This window comes from Condylura cristata, unplaced genomic scaffold, assembly GCF_000260355.1.
Source record: "Condylura cristata isolate star-nosed mole 26May11 unplaced genomic scaffold, ConCri1.0 scaffold00024, whole genome shotgun sequence".
NCBI classification, from domain to species: domain Eukaryota; kingdom Metazoa; phylum Chordata; class Mammalia; order Eulipotyphla; family Talpidae; genus Condylura; species Condylura cristata.
The window spans coordinates 29,227,428-29,235,775 of NW_004567125.1; positions in this window are offsets into that span (position 1 = coordinate 29,227,428).

An 8,348-nucleotide genomic window follows, 5' to 3' on the forward strand; every position below is an offset into this window, starting at 1 on the left:
GATTCACCAGAGACAGAGTGGGAAGCAGAGCAGATGGTTCTACTGAATACACTGCAGGGGGGCAGTGAGTGAGACAGGAGAGGTCTGCTGCGCCATGTGGGTCACCTCCCTGGCTGGGGATCAAATTCCTTCTTCATGGCTGCAGATAGCTTCACAGTGCTGCACCTTAACCCCTTGCACCACCAGGGAGAACCTCAACATATTATTTTCAAAAGTAAAGAAAAAATCCTGTAAAGTACTTGGAGAGTGAGGAGGACACCACCTATAGAAGGGCAAACTAGGTATTATATCCTGCTTCTCCTTAGAAGCCATGTAAGCAAGGAGAGAATGAAATGAAATCTTTCAAATGTTTAAAGGAAAAAAAAGTGAAAATTCTTCAGGGAGGAGGAAAATTATGTCAAGCAGCAAAGCAGATCAACATTTAAAAAGGAAGAACATCAAAAGAAGGAATAAGTGAAATCAAAATAAAACTTATTTTTATATTCTTAATTGATCTAACAAGTAATAGCTTGTATTTGATTATGTAGGCATCTGAATATACCTTCTGTGCATGCATGTGTGTGTGCTTGTGCAGGCTTATATACAAATGAAATGAGTGATAGCAAAGATACAGAACCACTGGTGAAATTAGGATTATTCTGTTATTATAAGGCAAGTGGTATGGTATTATTTGAAAGTAGACTTGACTAGTTGTAAATGTATATATCAAACTTTGGAAAACCACTAAAATAGAAAATCTTAAGTGTAACTAATATGCTGAGAAAATGGGACCATACAAAATGTTGAACTAAAACCATGAAAGGGAACTGAGCCACCAATGGATCAAAGAAGAAAACTCAAAATATATCTTTAGATAAGTAAAAACAGAAATATAACATACCAAAACTTCTAGTAAAAACACTCCTAGGAGGGAAATTCATGACAAATACCTGCATTAAAGAGCAATAAACATGTCAAACCTAACTCTACATCTCAAGAATGTAGAGAGAGAAGAACAATGTAAACCCAAAATTTATAGAAGGGAGAATAAAGCAGAAACCTGGGCAGAAGTACATAAAATAGAAGCTAAAAATACAAGAGATCAATGCAATTAAGAGCCTTATTTTTTTAAGATTAACAAAAGGCAAACATCTAGCTAGACACACCAGCAAAAAAGTGAAGGGAGACATTGCAAGAAATAAAAATAATCAGAAGAGACTACTAAGAAAAATTGTACAACTACAAATTGGACAACCTAGAAAATGGGTAAATTCCTAGAAAAATACAACCGAGACTGAATCATGACAATCAGAATGGACTAGTTATTAGTAATGAGATTGATTCAGTAATCAAATCCTCCCTACAATCAAAAGTTCAGTAGACAGTTTCACTGGTGAATTCTAGAAACAAATAAAAACTAACACCAATCTATCTCATCTCAAACATCCCAAAAATATCATTGTAGAGATCATTTTCAGAGTCATTTTGTGAGGCCAAATTTACCCTGATATCAAAACTAGAGAAGGACACTATAAGAAAAGAAAATTGGGCCCTCCCTGGTGGCTCAACGGGTTAAAGTGCAGCTGCAAAGCTGGCCACTGTTGCTTCAGAGCAATTTTGATAACCTGCACTGGAGGTGATCCACATGGCATAGCAGACCTCTCCTGTCTCACTGCCTCAGTGTTCACTGAGAGTGCAGTGCTCCCTCAGCAGTGTACTTCAGAACATCTGCCTGTTCTGCTCCCTACTCTGACTCTGGTGAATCCTCTCACCACCCCTGCACCTCTGGTCTATAACCCAGTTCTTGTATACATAAATAAATAAATCTTTAAAAAAAGAAAGTAAACACAATAAAGACCACATGACAAACCCACAGAAAACAGCATACTCGAGGGTGAACAGCTGAAGGCTTTTCCGTTAATATATGGAACAAGTATGCCCACTCTTATCAATGTGATATTGGAATGTCTACCCAGAGCAACAAAAAGAAGAAATTGACTTCCAATTTGGATACAGTCTGGAAAAGAAAGGAGTAATAAAATTGTCTCTATTTGCAGGTGACTTAATAATACATGTAGAAAACCCTAAAAACAAACAAACAAACAAAAAGAACAACTGTTGGGACTAAATTCAGAAAAGTTGCAGGATCGAAATCAGTTGTTTCTATACATTAATATATCAGAACTATTGAACTATCAGAAAGAGAAAATAATTAAACAGTCCCTTTGTAATAGCATCACAAAGAATGCAATACCTAGGAATAAATTTAACCAAAGAGGCTACTGATATAAGACACTGAAAACACAAATAAATGGGAAGATAGTCCATACTTATGGAGTTAGAATATAATATTTGTCAGGGACCGGCCCAATCACAGGCTGTCATAGGGCAGAACAGACAGGGTCTTGAGGTGAGAGTGAGATTCCTAGAAGGGGAAAGGGGAGTGGGCACAAGGAAGACACAGGAATCAGAATTGCATGTAAGTCTTCCTGCAGTTCTTTATTTATACTGTTTAGCAAGAGATAGTTACAATAATACAGCAGGTAAGTTAATAAGAAATCAGCATAAAAGTTCTAAAGGAAGAGAGGAACAATGCATCCTCTTCCTGACACTATGGTATAGTAGACTATACATCTTTGTGATAACTTTCATGTATATGGATGTTTAACTATGACTTCAAAGGATAAGGGAAAGGATGAGCTATTAGTAAAGGATTTAAGATTTCTAGGGAAGGAGTAAATTGTGTTAGCAGAGTCATCAGTCATAGTCTAAAGAAAAGCTAAAGGCTAACTTAAAGCTAGCAGAGAGTAACTAGTGTTTGTTTTAGGAAAAGGTTAAGACTAGCAGAGAGCAGTTAGAGATTGTTTAATTAAGAAAAGGGTAAATTAAGAGGAAGTCACATAGTTATGCATTAAGCAAAACCTGTATCAGTAATGTTAGGAAATTGTCCATGGGTCTTTATGCCCTGGCAGTTTTATCTGTCAAATCCTCTCACAACCTGCACCTCTGGGCTATACTCCAGTTCTTGTATGCAAAAATAAATAAATATTTTTTTTTAATTTAAAAAAACAATGAAACATCACTTCACACATGTGAAAATGACCATTAGCAAAAAGAAGTAACAAATGCTGGTGAGGATATGGAAAAAAGAGAAGCTTTGTGCTATGAAAAAATCATAACTAATTGTATTAATCCAACTATTGGGCCAAATGTCTTTGTGATTGCCCATCAACCTTCTTACCTTATATTGCCTGTTGATTTAGATGATAAATGGTATGATGACTCTCGTGTATATGCTCTTCAGCTGGTTGAACAAGCTTTACATTGCCCTTAAAGATTTGTTGCTGCTTATTGCGATTATTGGTTCTTTTGCTATATCTACTACTGCACTAGCACAAGAAATACATACAGCTAATCATGTAGATTAATTGACACAAAATATTTCTAATGATGTTTCCTTAGACTTAGACTCTCACCACAATAAGATTAAAGAACTTAGTCTGGCTCACATTTTTTTCCCATCTGCTTCAAAAGTAGCTGATTCCTTCCTTGCCACATTACAACAGTGTACTTCCACTATTGCTTGGTTTCCGCTCCTTATTAATTTTATAATATCAATAGTAATTATTATTTCCCTTTTGTTTTTTCCCAGTCTTCATCAAATTGATAACTAAAAAATAAAACAGACCCATTTCAAATTAAAAACATTACAGCTAATGGCCAAAAACAAAAAAGGGGGAAATGGCACAGGCCAGGACACCCATGCTATATGACAAAGTTCTGTGGGGGGGGAGTTTCCTGAAAAGTCGGGAAGCTCCACAGCTGGCTCTTACTACTTCCTTTCATTTTAATCATGGCAATCATTGCAATTCTGGGAATATTGTATGGGTTAGAAATTAACAAAACAAATTCTGATATTAATGCCATCTCTGGTACTATATATTCTTGTAAGATGAGTGCAAAATTCTTTTTGCAGACAATAATAATACAATATTATTATTGTATTGTATTGTATTATTATTGTATTATTGTATTGTATTAAGTCTAATATTTCTCAATGTCCTCCGTTTTGTGACTTATCTATCATAAGTAAGGCTGAGAGGCTGAGTTCTTTAACAAATTAGCCTTGAAAGAACTATTGGAACCATGCCCAGTAAAAGTTCCCACTGAGGTTTTGCTTTAAGATATAATGCTTGGGCAAAACAAATGGAACAAGCAATATACACTTTAGCACGATTGAATGCCCAAAACGTCATTAGAGCCCAAGATGTCATTAGAAAGCTGCAGTCCTAATAAACGACCTTTTGTTAGTCAGACTTAAACAAGATATGCCCTAGACACATCATTGCTTTAGCTGTAATGTCAAATAACTACATAGAGCAAGCTTTGTCTAGCACCTTTGGTTTCCTTGAAATTTTAGACATACATAGTAATAAATAGGGGGATCGTCATGATCTAAAATGTTTTGCAGCTTTGCAACTCATAATCTATTATAATTGTGTGCATCCTGACCTAAAATGCTTTGTAGCTTTGTAATCTGTTTTAACTGTGTAACTACTGCTTTAAGATTCTTGAAAAACTAAATTATGAAATACCAGGAAGTGCAAAATATATAAGTAAAGGTCTGCTGAGAAGCTTCTCGGGAGATGCTTGCCACCTGATCGAGTATCTATGTCACCTCACTGGCCAACACGGTGCTTTCCTGCATGCACCCTATCTCCACTGGAGCTGGCCTCTAGCTAAAAAGGAGAGACAGGCCCAAAATAGGATCATTTGTACTAAGGGCTATGTCACCAAACTGAAACTTTATACTTAGGTAGTTTAACCTATGATAAATGGAATTTATTATCCAGGCAATCTGGAAGCACCCATATCAACATTAATGAATGTTGATTTTTAGTTCCCCACAGGAAGGTGATCCTGCCTGAAACAATTTCCTTTTTTTCATCTCACCCTCTTTCTACCAATAAGAGCATTCTATTTTGTATAGCTCTTCTGGAGTAACTTTCTACTTGCTTGATAGGATGATTCATGAGTTCATGAATCATTTAATAAACTCAACTAGAGCTTTAATATTACTGAGAATAAATTTCTTCTTTTAACAGCACACAATTAGTGGGAACGTAAATTAGTATAACCTCCCAGTATGGATGGAGGTGCCTTAAACAATTAAAAATAACCACTATGTGACCCAGGAATTCTGGATATATATTCAAGAAAAATGAAATCATTATCACAATGATAGAGCTACAGCATTATTGCAGCATTATTCACAACATCCAAACTTGCACATAACTTAAGTGTCCATCAACCAATGAATGGATATTTTATATTTTTAAAAAATGACATAGTAGGGCCCTCCCTGGTGGCACAACAGATTAAAGCATAGCACTATGAAGCTATTGCAGCCACTGAAGCACGAGTTTGATCCCCAGCCAGGGGGTTGACCCACATGGCGTGGCAGACCTCTCCTGACCTGCCCACTGCTCCTCTAAGCAATGTATTCCAGTCAATCTGCCTGTTCTGCTCCCACTCTGTCTTTGGTGAATCCTCTCACCCCCTGCACCTCTTGCCTGTACCCCAGTTCTTTATGTATAAATAAATAAATCTTTTTTTTAAAGTGACATAATAAAGTAGTCAGAGGCCAACCTGGTAAGACAAGGGGTTAAGCCTCAGCATGATGAAGCTATTGGCAGCCACTGCAGCACAAGTTTGATCCCCAGTCAAGGAGGTGACCCACATGGCACAGCAGACCTCTCCAATCTCAACTGCTGCTCCCCTCAGCAGTGTATTTCAGTCATTCTGCCTAGTCTGTCCCCTACTCGATTTCTAGTGAATCCTCTCAACCTATCCCCCACCACACTCACTTTTAGACTACCCCCAGCTCTTGTATGCATAAATTTTTTAAAAGATCTTTTAAAAAATACTGTCATTTAAAAAGAAGAAAATTCTCCCTTTTGTGACAACGTGTGAACTTGAGGACATTAGGCTAAGTGAAAGGAATCACACAGAAAAGACCAAGTACTACATGATTTCACTTTCATGTGAAATCTAAACCATGGAACTCAGAGAGAGTAAAATGGTCATTACCATGGGCTGAGGGCTGGTGAGATGGAGTGATATTGGTCAAAGAATACAAACTTTTAGTTATAAGATGAATAATTTCTGGCTATCTAATGTATAGCACAGTTATCATAGTCATCAATGTTGAATTGTGCACACAACTTCAAAGTTGCTGTAAGAATACATCTTCAGTGTTCTCACCAGAGCAACAACAGCAAAATAGTAGTAATGTGAAGGATATGTTAACTAACTTTATTGTAGTAAACATGTCACAGTATAGATATTTATCAAATGATCACATTACACATCTTCAATTTACAAAATGTTATGTCAATTATATCTCAATAAAGCTTGGTATTAATAGTTAAATGACATGTCACCAAAAAAAAAAAAAAGGCAAGGTGAACAGATATTTATGGCAAGTCAAAACTTGGAAGCAAACGGATGTCTTTGAGTAAGTGAAAGATATACATCCAGATAACAGAATAATATACTCAGATTGAAAAAGAAATGTGCTATCAAGCCATAAAAAGGCCTGGGGAAATTATGAAGTGAATCTGCAAAGGTTATGTACTGTATTATTCCAACTATGATATTTTGGAAAAGCCAAATATATAGAGACAGTAAAAAGATCAATGGTTGCCAGGGTTTGGGGGAGGAAGGCTGAATAAGTAGAGCACAGAGGACTTTAAGGGCAATAGAACTACTTTCTACTGCATTGTAATGATGGATACATTTCATTATCTAAAGAATGCACAACTTTTCTAACATACCACTCTAGTCAGGGGATACGATAATGGAGGAGTCTACAAATGTGAGGAGGAAGACAATCACTGCACCTTTCTCTCAATTTTCCTTAAACCTAAAACTGCTCTAACAAAATAGCTTTTTAAGTTAGCCTTTAAAAGTTCTTATTTGTCTAAATCGTATTTTCTTAAAATCGTATTTTCAAAGCGTGAGTAAAGAAAAATACCCTTCTTTAATTCTCAAATACATTGATGTTAAGAATGTAGAAAACAATTATAGGAAAACAGAAATTTCCATACTGTTTCTCCAGTTCTTTGATGATCTTTGAAAAGGCCATCAGGAACCCAGGAAACATTATACTTAAACTGCCCCTAAGTTACTATTCAACTGTATGACACAAACTCACAAAATGAAAAATGGAGTACTTTTTTAAAATAAGACTGCTTCAGAATTCAACCCGTCAGAAAAAAGCAAACAGGAAATTTCCAATTTCTTTACCCAAAATGTTAATTATATGGAATCCTACTTTGATTTCACAACTTCAAATTATCCGTCTTTTAAAACCAGCCTGCCTGATAAAGGAATGTTTAACTTATGACATCCTATATGCTTTGAAGTGTTTAAAAATGAGATGGCTAGGGCCCTCCCTGGTGGCTCAGCGGGTTAAAGCACAGCACTAAGAAGCTAAAGCCACTTCCTCATGAGTTCGATCCCGCCTGCCCGGAGGAGATCCACATGGCGAGGCAGACCTCTCCTGACCCGCCCGCAGCTCCCCTCAGCAGTGTACTTCATCTATCTGCCTGTTCTGCTCCCCGCTCTGCTCTGGTGAATCCTCTCACCCTCTGCATCTCTGGCCTGTACCCCAGTTCTATGTGAATAAATAAATAAATAAAATCTTTAAAAAAAAAAAAAATGAGATGGCTAGACCCTCCCTGGTGGCGCAACTGGTAAGGGCACAGCCTGCAAGCTAGCTGGCTAGCTGCAGCCGCCTCAGTTTGATGATCACCCCTGCCCCCCAGGTGATCCACAGGCGCAGCAGGCCTCTCCTGACCTGCCAGCTACTCCCCTCAGCAGTGCATTGATCTGTCTGTTCTGCTCCCTACTCTGTCTCTGGTGAAGCCCCTCACCGCCTCTGCACTGCCCTCTGGCCTGTCCCCCAGTTCTGTATGAATAACTAATCTTTAAAAAAATGAGATAGTAGTATAAGATTAATTTATACATGTGACAAGCCAGTAGCTGAACTACAAAAAAAATCTCTTGGAAGCTAGAAACATTCCTACAAGCCAAAAAGTCTGTTGTTGCTAGTAAGTAAAATCCATCCTGACAGGATATTTAGCTCATTAGAATGATACCAAGAATCAGAGTAATTATGGGCTTGGCAAGAGCAGAGTAGCGAGTCAAAGTGATTTTACTTTATTAGTTTTATCACTAACAGAAACAATGTCCTAGAGGTTGCAATATTTACTGTATTATTGGAGAAGTATTACTGGAAAGGAAAATTTAGAATAAAAAATATGTATTGAAATGGGAAAGTTATTTTTATTAAATATAGATTATCT